The following is a 16,328-nucleotide window of genomic DNA, read 5'->3' as shown; positions in this document are numbered from 1 at the left end:
CCAACATTTTAATATTTTTTACCCATTCATTTTCACAAGGTAACAGGCTGATTATCATTTAGGGGGCCACTAAATGACATGCAGAAGCATCATCAACACGCCCACTGAAGTGGTGTGAGAAATACCGACTTTCTACTCCTCATTAACATATAAGGTAATTTACATTTCCTACAGAAAATACTACCTCAGGGGTAGTATTATTCAAGAGATTTTCAGGGTACAAATGTCAGGATATGTTGATCACACATACGGCCCATCAGGAGAATATCAGGACTTACACGTGTGTCTGAAAGCAGCTAGTGTGTGAGCATTTGATTACATTATAAAATTTGTCAATTTATGGCAACAGGGGTAATTGTTCAATGGAAAGTGTAGTATACTATGCATGCAAATCAATTATTAAATAGCTTTTACTGTTATTCAGGGCTGAAAAGTGCATTGACATTTTAAAATGCAAGGCAACTACTAATGGTTAGTTGAAAAATAATAATCATCATTGAGATTAAACATATTTTCCAGTGTCCTGGCCAAGACAGGCAGCAGTAACCTACAGTCACACATAGCATACACACAAAACATAAGAAAAATAAAACAACTAAAACAGTCCACAGGGGGGAGGGGGGGATATCAATATCGCAAGACATTTGGGGAGGCTCAAGGAGATGAGTAATATTAAGTTTGAGCAACAAAGTGTAGTCTTGTGGTGGACTCTATAGACATAATTCACCATGCTGTGTTATTGACACGTTTTTTGTTCTGTGTTATATGGACACCGTCTCTTTAAGGATCACGTGACTTCTGTGTTACTATGCCAGTCGGTGCGATGTCTGAATTTAACGTTTTTTATATGACAAAATGAACGACCCGCCGTTGCTTGTCGAGGTGAGAAATTGGAGGTGAGAAATGTTATTTTTACTCTTCAAATACAACCTTGTCCGATTAGAGTGAGGTATTATTGGATGCCCCTGTTCCCTGGATGTTTTTAATAATGCGGGTTCATTCGAGTGAATGGGGTTAGGGTTAGGGTGAGGGTTACTGTTAGCCCTAACCCTAGGGAAAAGGGATCTAGAAACTTGTAGACTAATAGAAGCCACGTCCAATTATGTTGCTGCCTCCAACCAACCATCACACTCTCACAGGACTTAACAGCAGGATTATCATCCATCCATACCTAACCTGCAGAGACTCACACGCACACACAGTCCACTGGGATATATGAGAATCAATCCATCCAATTTCCATTGTGTAAACAACCCGAGCTGGATATCTGTTGGTCCAGCTTTTCCTTGGCATCTCAGATGACCAATAGGATACACAACAACTAGAGCTGTCCTTTCCTATCCACCCCCGCTCAGCTACTTCTATTTATTCGTTCTGCTCATCTAATTCCTAGTAGCTTGAGCATCTTAAAGCTAGGGTAGACGATTTAGAGAAACCAGCCAGAGTAAACTAGATTGTGAAAGTACCCAACCGAGAAAATCCCATCCCTCTCTTTAGACCTCCCTCCAAAGCCACTCCCCCAAAACATGGTACTAGCTCTCTAGCCTTGTAGAAGACTCCGGTCACAATTAGAGTACATGCAGGTGGGTAGGTATGTAGACAGACAGGTAGGCAATCACAGCAACTAAATGAGAGTGAAATGAGGAGAAGTGGAGGTGACAATGTGTATGCCTGCATGTGTGTGTGTGTGTGTGTGTGTGTGTGTGTGTGTGTGTGTGTGTGTGTGTGTGTGTGTGTGTGTGTGTGTGTGTGTGTGTGTGTGTGTGTGTGTGTGTGTGTGTGTGTGTGTGTGTGTGTGTGTGCGCGCGCGCGCACACGTGTGTGTGTATATAAGTGTGTGTGCATGGTGAACAGCCCTGATTCACTACTAGGATTATACAATCCATCCAAAGCACTGGTTCATGTGATATTCCTCTTGCCATGCATTTCAGGAGCGCTAGTCTGGCCCAAGACAAGGCTATGGAGGTCTTCCATGTGGGTGTGCTGGCCTGGGCCACCCTTCACAGCAGCCAAGCAATCAGCTAAGCCTCAATGTGACAATGCTGCAACCTGGGAGAATTACATGGACCAAGCCAAGCGTGACGATGCATTCTAATGTTGTATAGTGTAGACAGAAAAATAGATAATGGATGCTGTGATGGTTCACATTTGTTCAACCCTGCATATGTGAATTAATCCCTTTCCTTCAGTAGGCCGAAGAGCGTGCTGGTTATGAAACATCTGCAGGAACCAGTAGTGACCAATGAGGCCACTTGTTTTCTTCTGCTGGTAGAGTTACTGAAAGACAGTATTCATTACATGTCACAGCCAACTTCTGGCTTTGATCGGGTGGGCGGGTGGGGGGTAGGGGGAGAGAGAGAGAGACGATGAAGCGGCTTAGGGCAGATGCTAGATAATAAACGTAATCAGCAGACACCACACAATACGCAAAGCATGAGTGGGTCACTGGAGTTGTGTGTGTGAGACTATGTGCCTGTGTGTGTATTTATGAGTGTGTATTTTTGACTGTGTGTGTCAGTGTCACGATGCAGGCTTAGGATAAGTGTGCCAGCTGAAGAAAAATGGTGATTAAAAGGTGGTATTGTAATTTCTTTCACAATTTCTTTCACATCATCTCTGAATGTTATCAAAGTGTTGGAATTCCAGGGGCAGAAGTGAAATCAAAGCTATAATTTTAATTTTAATTCTAGCGGCTCTGTTTATTCATTGAGGTATAGTGTTATGATTTCTAAAAAATATATATATATACAGGCACACAAAGGCATGTAGACGGTCCACTTTTGTAAGTTGCTGCACAATGAACAAAATGGAGCAACTTCTATGTGTATGAGATTTAGGAACCATAGCCGCTCAATGTTATATCTACTTTTCAAGCTGATAATGGGCTGAAAAAGTCCCTTATAGACTGTGATCATAGATAAACAACACAAAGGATTCCAACACCTCATCCACCCCTGATGTCTCTCTCTCAAAACCCTCCCTGCCTTGGATCAGCTGTTTCCATAGGACACCATAGACAGACAGACAGACAGACAGACAGACAGACAGACAGACAGACAGACAGACAGACAGACAGACAGACAGACAGACAGACAGACAGACAGAGAGAGAGAGAGAGAGAGAGAGAGAGAGAGAGAGAGAGAGAAACACAGAGGCACAGACAGATAGAGCCACAGAGAGAGAAAAGGAGAGAGAGTGAGAGCGAGAAGTGGGAGAGAGAAAGAGATTCCACTGACAGACAGCCGGGTGGAGAGCGATGGATATCTGGGGCGAGGGTGGATGGGTTTTTGACATTCTCTGCTGACATACTTCTCTTTCTTTTTTCCTTTCTCTGTCTCACTCTCATTCTAATTGTAAATGTTTTCTCCTCAGACATTGGACGGAGATTCTGAGAAGAATCTCCGTTTCATCTCACCGGCCTCCAGTCATGCTGTTTTGTGTGTTTCGTCTAAACAATCCATCGGTAAATTGACTTATGAAATCCCCCTCCCACTCTAGCTAACCACCCCCTCCTAATTATTATTCTTAACATACAATCATTATCTCTTGTCCTTGACATAATTTAGTCCTCCTCATCACATTTTAAAGTGCACATTATATTCAGTGGATGTCTTCGACAATCCTTCTCTCTTATACGTGTGTGCATAATTGTGTATACACACACACACACGCAATGTTCCCCTTTTGTCTGTATTTTTAATCTGTTCATGCTGTCTGTTACTTGCATGCATCTATACACACAGACTATAACCCCTCTCTCTCTTCTATCTCCCTCATCCTCTCCCTCACTCAGTCATCCATCCATCCTGTAATAAAACAAAGAGTTTTGGATCTGTCTCATGGAATTTCATCTGATTCCAAGAGATGAAAGGGATTCTCTTGGAATGAGTGGGATTGGTGAGGGCTATCGGTTATCTGATTGGCTAGCCTGCAGGGCTGTCCGTGTAAATGGTTACAGAGGAGAACAGCAGAGGGTCGATAGTAGTGAGATAACGGCTGTCTGAAACTTTTTTAATCAACAAATGGATATTCAGTAGCAATTTAGAAACTCTACAGCTTTGAGGCAGCTTTTGAGGCTTTGAGTCATAAAGTTGTACTAAATAGTGAATTCATAGTTAATCACATCTTCCACATACGCTTAAAGGAGAATTTAACCGCTGGAGACATGAATCTGTATTGGAAGTGGGTCATATATGTAGTCGAATAGTGACATAAATTTCTAATTTGGTGACTTCTTGACCGAGAAAATGCGGAGAGTGACTTTTTGGCGCTTGTGGATTAAAGATGACAACTCCCACAATGCCAATCAGCGTTTATTTCCTGAGGCAAGTAACATAACAGCGAATCAGCGTTCACTCCCTGCAGTCCAGAGTGAACTGCAGCATGGAGGAAAAGTGATTGTTTGCCGTTTGCGGACTCCCGGAGCTCTATATCTAAATAATTTAATATTATATTTACATTTAGGGCATTTAGCAGACGCTTTTATCCAAAGCGAATATTATATAATATATAGGTATCTATATAATATAATATTTAGGGCTGTCAAGTAACACGTTAATTTTGATTAATCACAGCAAAAATAACTTGTTAAAAAAATTAACGCAGATTAATCACACTTCTATAGGGCCCTTTGGTCATTTGCGTTTAAACAAAATGAAGGCAGACGAGAAGACGCTGCTCGGCCACGTGAACGGAAAATTCAAGTTTAAACAACTCCCAGACGGAACTGTAGATAGGAACACCGTTATCTGCAATCTCTGTAGCAAGGAATTTTCCTATCACCGGGGTTCATCAATCCTTAAATATCACCTCAATGCAAAACATTTGGTAGCAAGCTCGCAGGTACGAGCTGCCACAGCCCCTGAAGCTGGCGCTAGCAGCCAGCCTCGTCAAGCCACACTCGACCAGGCGTTCAATGCACCGTATGTTAATGAAAGACATGTTTTAAATAAAAGAGACATTGAACTTTAAAATCTATTATTATTCATTGAATCACTCATATGACATCATTTACTTAAATTATTTTGACATAATTACTCAGAAAAATGTAATGTAGCGATTAATTTAGATTAATTAATCACAGAGCCCGTAATTATTAGATACATTTTTTTAATCGCTTGACAGCCCTAATAATATTATATATAATATCACGGCGAGCCGCCCTCCAGATGATATTATGAATTACAGACTGCGTCAGGTTCTCGGACATCTCTGGTACTTTCACAACAAGCCAAGACCCGCACAAATTGTGCGAGTGATCTGCACAATTTGGGTGACCCGCACAATTTGGATGAAACGGGTGAAAAAGAATACTGTATCGGAAACGGGTGTGGGTCATGTCAGACACCGTACGTCAAGACAAAGGCAGCGAAACACTCGCCGAGCTAAGACATTACGTTTTTAAACATAACGGTTCCGCCATCGACACACGTGCAGGTAAGAACCAACACGCACACGCACACACCGCAGCGACACTCACCCTTAAACATAACGGCTCCGCCATCGACACACGTGCAGGTTAGAATACACACGCACGCACACACACCGCAGCGACACTCTCCCAGGTAAGAAGTTATGTTTTTAAACATAACTGCTCCCCATCGAAATACGCGCCCAGGTTAGAACACACACGCACACACCGCAGCGACACACTCGCCCAGGTTAGTCTTTACACACACACACACACACACACACACACACACACACACACACACACACACACACACACACACACACACACACACACACACACACACACACACACACACACACACACACACACACACACACTTCCCTGTACAGCTCAGACAAAATCTTCACTCTTCTTCACAACAGCTGAAGTGTAAATGAGCAAATAAGCACGATAGTAGTGTGTGTGTGTGTGTGTGTGTGTGTGAGTGTGAGTGTGAGTGTGTGTGTGTGTGTGTGTATCAGAGGGTGGAAAAGCCATAGATAGTTGGATAGAGAGCAAGAGAGATGCAGCGAGAGAGAATTAGGGCAGGAGAGAGAGAGAAAGAGAGAGAGCAGGATATTTAAGCAGGATATTTAAGCGAGGGATGGCAATCATGAATATGAAATTCTTTGCTGGTTACAGACGGGACACATGAAATGTTGACTAGCAGGGTTGAGATGATGATCCGGGTCGGATGGCGGATTGGAGGGGTATGTTATGATGCATTTAGACATTTCAATTGGAGACTGACATGAACACTCTCAAGCTGATGTGCCAAGGACAGGAATACAAGCTGGAGCTTACCTCAAATAAAGTTTAGGTTTCGAATTTCTACATTTTGACCGTTATTGCTTCAACTCAATTACTCTACAGAGATCTTTATGACACACGCACATGCACTAGCCCGGGAACCAGACGAATCTGCCAACTCAGGTTTTATTTTCTCCGGCGGATGCTTCTGGCTTCCCTCCCGTTCAGACAGATTTCCAGCAGACGTGACCCAGGAGCAGGGCCAATCACAGCTGTTTATCCAATATTATTTTCATAAACAACCAAGAAGGCCACCCCTGATGTTTCACGTTTTTCGTTGGTCTGATTGGTTGCGTCCATCTATCCAATTGCGTCAACTTAGCGACATCAACATGAGTAGTTCTAAATAAAGAGACGGTGAATACCGTGAGCTGCTGACCATCATCAAAGATAAGGTGATGCAGTCGCATTTAACGAAGAAGGGGAAAGATGGTGCGCTCTACGAGAAAGTGGCAGAGGAACTTTCATTACGAGGCTTTCGTCGGGATAAAAAACATGTGGTCAGCAAAATAAAGAATATGATCGCATTTTTGCACTTGTAAATGGTTAATCGTGTTTGTAGCCTACACTCAGATGTCTTCTAATCATTCTTGACCGCAAGGGGCTTGAATTAAAAAAACAACAACATTTGGAGTATGCTAATTATACTAAAGAGGTAGACTCTTCGTGCCTAGTCCCGCCTACTCTGATGAACCAAGATTTCCTGCTCCTTGGCGAAGGCGGAATATACCCCCTCGGTTTTACACAGGCAAGACAGTGAAATTGCACGGTGTGCCAAGCCGGCTTGGCAGTGTAAAAATGCCTTCTGTCTGATGATGTCAGTCTAGGGCTGCAGAATATCTACACAACTATCATCAGAGAGAGGGCCATTAGCATCTGAGTGACTGAAATGTATCTCATTGTGAGGTTAGAAGACCACAGGCTAACCGGCAGAACATGGCATCTAATTTTTGTGCTGTAACAGGTTATGTGTCTAACTATTCTTGCATGCAGTCCTTATTCTCCCAACAGCTTGGGGTGAATTTGATAACCTTAATCACTTGTCCAGTAGCACGGCCCTGTTTTCATCAACTCACTTAAGGTGCTTTTTGCATTTTTACTTCCTCAAAGTCCGAAACGCCATAGATTCCTTCAGCTCTGCTAGCGCCATACTATGAGTGTACACAGTAATTGGTCACAGGCTTTGGCAACGTGAGTGTACAATTGAACAATCGGACAGCAAACCCTTCAATTGGCCTGAAGGAACAGAAAGAAATCGCTAGGAAATTACTTGAGATTGCTTTGGATGTCATGGAACATAATTTTCTGATGTTTAATGCACACCTTGATTTTCCTTAAATAAAATATTTTGAAGTAAATTACACATATATGTTGTTCATCACTTTAATCATATTGTTCAGGTCTTGTGGCACCAGGGACAAATACAATCCCCTCCTAGATACTGACATAGCTGAGGTCTTTCCACAGCCTCCCACTCGTCTCGTCCTGCCCTCAAAAGTGACAGGATGTAATCTCAATAGTAAGCCACAGTCATGTGTGTGTGAGTGTGATACACCACCTCTGCAACACATACTCCAACAAACTCCATATCTCATTGCAGCCAACACTCATCCTAGTCTTTTTATAAATCATCTGTACTCCATCTCGAAAATCTGTAAATCTTGGCATAACGTGCACCAATACACAACTCGCACACACATCCTCACACAAACACACTTGCGTTCTTTTCTAAGGACGATCACAAAAGGGACGTTCCTGCATCCTGAAAGCTGGCCAATTAGAGCACCCAACTCAATGGTGAAGGCTCCATTAGGGAAGTCCCATACTCCCTCTAGCACTCTACAGTACTCTCACGACAGACATTTGTTTTTTCCTTTTAATGCCAGGAACCCAGCGTTTGAGCGGGCCAGTGTCAGGGGGTCTGGTCAGAGGCAAACAATGTGAGGATGAACTCAACCCATTGTTCTCAAGACTCACTTTGGAAATGTCTGGCAGTGTTACTTGCTTTCTGTCTTCTGGCGGTCTAAAAGGAAAGCTCTGGTTGGAAGTTTCCCCTGAACAAGGCCGACAGAGGAAAAGCAAAGGCCAGGCACACATATACGCACATGCGAGCGATCAGGTTGGAAACTCCAATCTACTGACCAGAAAAGTGCACTAAAAAGCTTGATGTTTAATTTTCTTCTAAAATGATTCTTTTGTCATGGTTGTTCTATAATGTTTTCTATTGTTGTGTTAGTTTGATAATGTTTTCTTTTGTCATGGCTAGGCCTGAAAGTAAAAGGCCAAGGCAGATGTTCTTTCTGCTGGTAAGCAAACAAAGGACAAAAGAGGGCTTTGAGGATGTTTCTCCATACGGCCCATTCTCCTTCCCAGGGGTCTACCCTCTGAAGCCCACCATCAGCGACCCCTGGTCGGGTTAATCCCCCACTCTTACACCCACAATGATAAACACTCTACACAGCCACCCATTGGAGGACCAACAATGCTTACGTATTTAATTCATAATGGGCCTCAATAATGGATGTGCCTTGTTTGCAACTTTGATCAGTAAATGTATTTGCATTGTACACAGCTTAATGCAAATACGCTTACTGTCAGTTATTCCAGATCCATCGGATTCATTTTATCCCAATCGTAATATAAAATATTCGATATAGAAACATTTGCAACCTCAGGTGTCAAGACTATACATTACCATGACAACAATGGTTGTTCCAGGTTGATGCGGAAAATAATATCCGCCCACCACTTTCTGTAGCTTCCAAACAAGGAAATATAAAATACTTGTTGACCTAGTGGCTCTAAAGATAATACACCTAGACCTTAACATAAACCTGAGGCTAATTCGCACGACCAAACAACACACTTAGCAAAACTCAAAATCCCAAACAATTCAGTAGGAGCAACGGAGATGATGCAAAGTCTCATGTTTTCTTTTCCTAAGTACCGGTAATGAATCAAAAAAGAAAACATGCCATAAAATCTGACCACCGAAAAAACTGGCTTATTGTGAACCGTAGTGGTTCACAATACCATAATTCCCCCGCTACAGATCCACCCTCTGACCCCAAACCCAACATATCAACTCATGTGAGTACCTCTGGGCGAGCACTACGCCCAGCTCAGCCCTCTGATGACACTGATAGGACAGCAAATGGGTGTGGCAGTAGGGCCCCGGCTGCCAACGGCAAGCGAGAGAGATGGTGAGTGGTGAGTGGAGATAATAAAGCACTAACGGAACATTTGTGTATGAGCAGAACTTGAGATCCTCCCTTGAAGGCTTCCACGCTTGAGAGTGAGAGACAGAAGGAGAAAGTGAAAGACGTTATCCAGCGTGTGTGTGTGTGTCCGCATTTTTCCCTGTGCCACACACACTATGCTCTTTCATGGATTGTGTCCCTTTTTGTCCCCTTGGTCATGTTTCTGTTCGGCTGTGTGAGTGTGTGTGTGTGTTCTCACTGAGCAGTGTTTGGTTGGCTGGACTGGTACAGAGAGTTGAGGCAATTGCTCTGCCTCCCATAGGAGAGCTAAGACGTGCTAAAGCTCCTTAAACACACACTTATATGCATGCACACATACACACACTGCTAATCAGGGCTGGGCGATTAATCGAATTTTGATCGCGATTTCGATTTTAGTGTCAAACAAACATAATTAATTCAATTTTTTTATTTTCTTTAATTTTAATTTTTTGTTTTATAGAAAGGGCAGAAAAGCTGATACATATCTGTATATTATTTTAGATTGAAAAAAAAAAAAGAAAGTTGACCATTTTGTGTATTTATTTAAGGCGAAATTTCAAAGTTCTCAGTTACAGTTTTTTTTGGGAGAGACATGCTGAATAATTACAATATGTTTTCAAACTCAAAAATAATCGTTTGAATAATCGTGATTTCAATATTGACCGAAATAATCGTGATTATGATTTTTCCCATAATCGAGCAGCCATACTGCTAATGCATATTTAATAAAAGGGGAACGGATGAGCTCCGCTTTTCAATATTACAAGCGCTATACTGTAGATATAAACAATACCAAATCCATACAATCATTGATGCATGAGTCATATAAATATGTGCACGCATGCACATTGCACACACAGAGACACACAGAGACAAACACACACACATGCCGAAATGATTTTCATTCTGGGGCCATCTATTTCTGACATCTTAAATGTGTGAGACTATGTTTCTGTGCAAAAATGGAAACAACAGCTCTTTATTTTTCTCTCGTCTCAATGGGTACTGCTTATTGAGATGATAGGTAATTAATCTGTGCCTGAAGAAATAAATAGTAATGCGTACATTACTACCTAAAAAAAAATGGAAAACGGAATAGACATCATTATGTGAACAATATAGGAACCATTACAGGATTTAAAAATGACCTGATAAAAATGCACACACACACACACACACACACACACACACACACACACACACACACACACACACACACACACACACACACACACACACACACACACACACACACACACACACACACACACACACACACACAAACTCACACACAATAACCTCAGCTGTTTGGAGAAGGCAAGCTGTGATGTTCCTGTTTTTCCAATCACACATACAGATGCAAATACAAGCAGACATATTTTTTTATAATTATACTGCTATTTGTGATGTACCGTAACCCCCCGCCCCCCACAACAGCCGTCAGCTGGGGGCATATTTTAAATGTGCAGTGTCGGAAAGTTTTGATGTTACGCCATCTTCTGTCGCACACACACACACACACACACACACACACACACACACACACACACACACACACACACACACACACACACACACACACACACACACACACACACACACACACACACACACACACACACACAGCAAATGAAAGTGTGCAATGCCCATTGCATGTGGGATGAATAGCAAACGCATGGCTAGATTTTTCAGTTGACAAAAGCACTATGTATGCTTGTGTGTGTGTGTGTGTGTTTGTTTGTGAGAGTGAGTGAGTGAGTGAATGAATTAGAGAGCAGAGAGGGTGGTTGTTAAGAACGAGCCTTTGTGTCCTTCCTCGATTGGCTGCGTTTTATTCCCCACATTGCTGTGTACCACTTCATGTGTGTTTCCATGCATGTGTGTGTGAGCGTCTCTGTGTGTATGCCTCGCAGCATGTGCAAAACCTTCAGGCAGGCTTTCCGTTAGCCTGCGCTCTCCAACCACCGCCATGTTTAGCCCCCCAGCAGGCCTAAACAGAGGCTAAAAGTCTCATGGAGCCTTGTCACCGTGGAGCTTACACCCGTGAAATCACTGGTCTTGATTCCACTGCAATAATAAACTCCTGTTGAGCCATGGTTTTTCATCTATAGAAGTCCCTGCCACCAAAATCCACAACATGTTTTTTCTATTTCATTAGTACATTCTGAGGTGAAGTACAATTAGTAATATTCAGCCGTCTAGGCTAATGAAAAAGTTCCTGCCCTAAACATATGTTAGGTTTAGGAAAACAGGTGCATGTCTCCATCAGTATGCATACATCATATCCATACTTACCAATAAGGATCTCCAAAGTTTCGGACACGTCCGTGATCGGAAGGAGACCTAATGAGCCCAAAGTCCTGCCAGCAGACATGTCAACAAATACATCATCTACTAATCGCACTTCATTGTAATGGAGTCCAGTGCTACAGCCGCCGGCACTCTTGTTAATATGATTCACAACACATACACCTGAAGAACCCTCTGACACACACACACAAACACAAACACACTGACACGTGTGAGCACTCTACACAGTAATGTGTGGCCCCATCTCTGGGATTATGATTCAAGTTTGATCCTCTGTGGTATTAGTGGTTTGTGTGTGTGTGTGTGTGTGTGTGTGTGTGTGTGTGTGTGTGTGTGTGTGTGTGTGTGTGTGTGTGTGTGTGTGTGTGTGTGTGTGTGTGTGTGTGTGTGTGTGTGTGTTGTATCCGAGTGTGTATGTCTGGATCATACATCTGTGTAAACTCCTCCTCGCTGACACCAACTCTCCACCCAACCCTTTACACACAATCATTCTCCATCCATCTATACACACACCCAAAACACCCATACCCACACACACACCCACGCTGTAGACATTGTGTAAACATGTCCTCCATAAGAAAGTAAACGCCTCCCTCAACTTGTTTTTGAATGCTAGCTGTGCTTAGCCAGCCAAGCATGCCCAATACTCTCTGACAGGCCAACGGAGCAGTCACTAAGATGAACTGTGAATACAAGCAGGCTGCAGAGAGGGAGAGGAATACAGAGAGAGAGAGTGAAGAGCAAGAGAGGTCGCGAGGGATGGGGTTAAGGAGAGAGAGAGAGAGAGAGAGAGAGAGAGAGAGAGAGAGAGAGAGAGAGAGAGAGAGAGAGAGAGAGAGAGAGAGAGAGAGAGAGAGAGAGAGAGAGAGAGAGAGAGAGAGAGAGAGAGAGAGAGAGAGACTTTGGAATGCAACAGAAGAGTGAGATCGATGAACAAGAACAAAGTGAAAGATTGCAAAAGAGAGAGATAGTAGAATGAAAAGGATATCGCAATGAATAAATGTGAATGCAAATCGGGAAGGAGCCTTCAAGCATAAAGAGAGTATGCATTGATACAGCGTGACGACTCCACACCCAGGCCTAACTCATTATATTCTAATTATTCTATGGTCATATAGTGTTACTGTGTGTTTATGTGTGTTTTACAACTGTATACAACATTCCAGCCTAGAGACATTAGTCAGGGGGGTAGCAACCACAGAAAGAGAGAGGGATTTCCTCTATAGCAGAGCGAACTCTGCACACATTTTCCACTATTGTTCTTGCATGCTTTTTCCTGAGCTCCCATGGGTTCCTAATCAAGATGACAAGAGTCAGTCCTTGTTCAGACTTTGAAAATAGTGTGAAACAGTGAGACAGGTAAAGGAAGCATGGCCATTGCGTGCCATTAGCTAGGATGCTCATGAATCGCTGACAGGTCGAATGGCCAGTGATTGAAAAATAGCACAGAAAAAGAATGTAAAAAAAGACAGAAAAGTAGTGAAGCCATTGACAAAAATCGCTTTTTAGATCTTCCTGCATCTTGAAAGACCCACACCAGCATTCCCTTACAACCTTGTCTCTGGCTTTCATCAGTTTTAGCCTCTTTAGACTATTTCCCTGCATTCTATGCAGCTAATTTGACAAAGAGGGCCACAGAGCAAAGTCTGTAGGCTGGAAGAGAGAGAGCGAGAAAGTACGAGGGCAGGAGAAAAAGGGAGCAAGAGAACAAGAGAGTGAGAGAGCGAGAGAGCAAGAGAGCGAGAGAGCAAGAGAGCAAGAGAGCAAGAGAGAAGGGAGAAAGTGAGAGAGAGCAAGTGAGAGAGAGCGAGTGAGAGAGAGCGAGCAAGAGAGCAAGAGAGAGAGAAATGGAGACTGAGACTACTAGACCAATCTGAGAGGGAGAGAAAGAAAGACAAGGCAGGAAGGCAAGACATATTCACTAACATATAGGCTATGGCTACATTAAATGAAAATCTCTTCTGATCTCTGCACAAATGTATGTGCAAAGACAACAACAACACACGGCTGTTAATGCAGGACAGGATAATTGCTACTGTGTGCATCTGTATATGTGTGCATGTCTGCATGTGTGCATATGTGTGTGGTGTTAAAAGGGTGTACCGTTCAGCCTATCTCGCAGCAATTTCTGCTTCCATTAAAACATCTGGGGGGACAGAATGAGGGGGAGGGCTTGAAATGGCGGTAGAAGAGAGGTTGTCTAAGGAAGGTATCATGGGTTGCCAAGCCACCCAGCTAAGACAGCAGCTAAGATACTAGCTAAGACAGCAGCCTTGAGACTTGCACGGCTCTCCAAAGCAGCATGTACGCAGTCTCTCAGCTAGTGGACAATCATCCAAACAGGGACAAAAACGAACACATGCCACCAGCTGATCTAAGCGCCAGCAGTCCTACGATGTTATAGTAGAACTTCTGGGCTGAGACGGCACAGAGCCTGGGCCAGAAATCAATTACGTTGATATAATACTGAAGAAAACTAATTTTTGCAAATGGATAAATCTTTTAGAAGAGGATTTCATTGGCCAGTGGCCAGTTGAAACAGTGTTGATTTGAAACCTTTTCAGACAATTTCACAATTCAATAGTGCTGGGCAAGTTTGTGTTTCACCAATTACGCGCTTACAGATCACTGCCTCCCGAGGTGCCTCAACCAGATTTGAGCTTGTCTGCCATTAAATGTTAGATATTAATATTGCATCAGATTTGTGAGACTTGCCACCAGCCAAACGCAGAATAAATTTGACAATTTTGCAGGGTTTTCCCAATCTAGAAGGTAAAAATAAGAAACTCAGTTAATTATGGACCCTGGTTCCAACCCTGACTTCTCTGTCTCACAGAGAGGACGTTTTCACAGAGCGCCACCCAACGGCCTGCACAAGTTATGTATCCATAGTTTATCTGATCGAGTATTCACAACTGGAGGTCTCTGCAACATTAACAAAGTGGATGGATTGTGAGTTAACGGATTTTCACCAGCAAATTTGGTTCAATGTTGTTAACATTGATATTGTAGCAGATCATTTCCATCTAAAAACAAAGAATGTTTCTGAATGGAATGTGTAAGAGTTCAAACTTTTAAAAGGGAAACATACACCCAGCAATGTTTAACAGAATACCATTATTAATAACAAGATCAATGATCTTGTTATCAATGATCAATGATTTCCAATGATAGCTCCCCATGTTGGGGTAGTTCAGACTAGTACATACAGTGTCCAACAGTTTAAGTGTATATTGACATTTTAATCCAAAATAGCTCAAATAAAAAAAACTAATTTCAGCAGGGGCATTATAATGATGTCATATTTTAAACCATTTCCTCCTTGTTTATAATAAACAATATAAATGATATGACATATTAGGCCATCATGTTTGTGACTATCATGTTTATGAGTCCTTGTTAATTAAAATAATGTTGAGGTCAATTTAAATTTAGAAAATTCCCAATTCATTATTTATTTAGTATGCACCCGAAGATTTTTAGCCAGCGAAGCCAGTGATGCACTAATAGTTTACCGAGGTGCCTACAGGCGTCTCATGCTGCCCGTGTATCTATCAATATAGGGTTCATATGGTTTTGGCGACCATCTATTAAAACGAATAGGGCGACCGACGTCGTATCTACTACAGCGCCCAACTGATTTACAGCATCAGTGAATTTAACTAAACAAGCGCAAAATTGCGAAGCAGAGGCAAAGCTAAAGTCGAATAGTCGATACATCATGCTGCTGAGCAAGCAGGCACTATGCAGCAGGGGCAGATCTGCCCTGCATGCACTATCGTCGTATGTGCCTATGGGAATTATTGCTCGGTGCTGAAATAACACACCTGTGCTTTTTCAAATCGGGGCAGCGTCGGGTTGGTAATGCGAATTTAAATAAGAACACCCACAATGTATCGTTTGTAGAAAGGACGTCCATACACGCGATATAACTCGTATATAATATTATAAAATGTGCCATCAAATGTCGCCAGTAGGCGACATGTTTCACTACACGAATTAATGGTATGATAAAAAAAACAGAGTTGCGTGGTGCCTTACCTTGACGTCCGGACAGGGATAGCCTTGCTTGATGACAGGGGAAGATGCTCTACTGAGGTGCGAAGGCTCTCGGTCTTGAGGAGCTGGTCAGTGGTCATATATTTTCGTGTTCAATGTTTCCCCCTATTGGCACAAAGGCTACATTGTAACTGCAACGTTTCGGGCCCAGATGAGGACATTTATTTGTGTCATGCGTACTTATTTTTTGTTACGCTGCCAAGTGTATGTTCCCCAAATACTAAAACAGCCCGCCTTGATGTGATTACATGAAGATGTGTCACGTCTATAAGATAATTACTTATCGAATACGACGTAATGGGCATAAGAAAATGACCTTACAAACATGGCCGCTATACGAGTACCACTGCTGGTCCTAATTTAAATGGGTGTCAAAAAAAAAGCCTGAAATGTAAAACCTGTTTTATTTAACGTATTACATCAAACGAACACGACTGACTTGATAAAATACTATG

At 42.5% G+C, this 16,328-nt stretch overlaps 1 protein-coding gene across 2 annotated transcripts in view; it reads right to left on the bottom strand.

The window, feature by feature from the left end:
* The window catches only part of kank4 (KN motif and ankyrin repeat domains 4), an 88,938-nt gene extending 72,903 nt beyond the window's left edge, over positions 1 to 16,035 (bottom strand). The window contains exons 1-2 of one of the 2 annotated variants that reach the window (XM_056604446.1): positions 15,856 to 16,035; positions 11,800 to 11,864 (exon numbers count right to left, since the gene is read on the bottom strand). The gene's annotated coding sequence lies outside the window, so the exon portion shown is untranslated. The remainder of the gene's footprint in view (positions 1 to 11,799; positions 11,865 to 15,855) is intronic. The other variant, XM_056604445.1, reaches the window with a different exon arrangement.
* Positions 16,036 to 16,328: the final 293 nt, after the last annotated feature.

This window comes from Gadus chalcogrammus, chromosome 12 (assembly GCF_026213295.1).
Source record: "Gadus chalcogrammus isolate NIFS_2021 chromosome 12, NIFS_Gcha_1.0, whole genome shotgun sequence".
In the NCBI taxonomy this organism is placed as follows: Eukaryota; Metazoa; Chordata; class Actinopteri; order Gadiformes; family Gadidae; genus Gadus; species Gadus chalcogrammus.
Note: the sequence above shows the minus strand (reverse complement) of the source record. Positions and strands in the feature narration are given on the sequence as shown.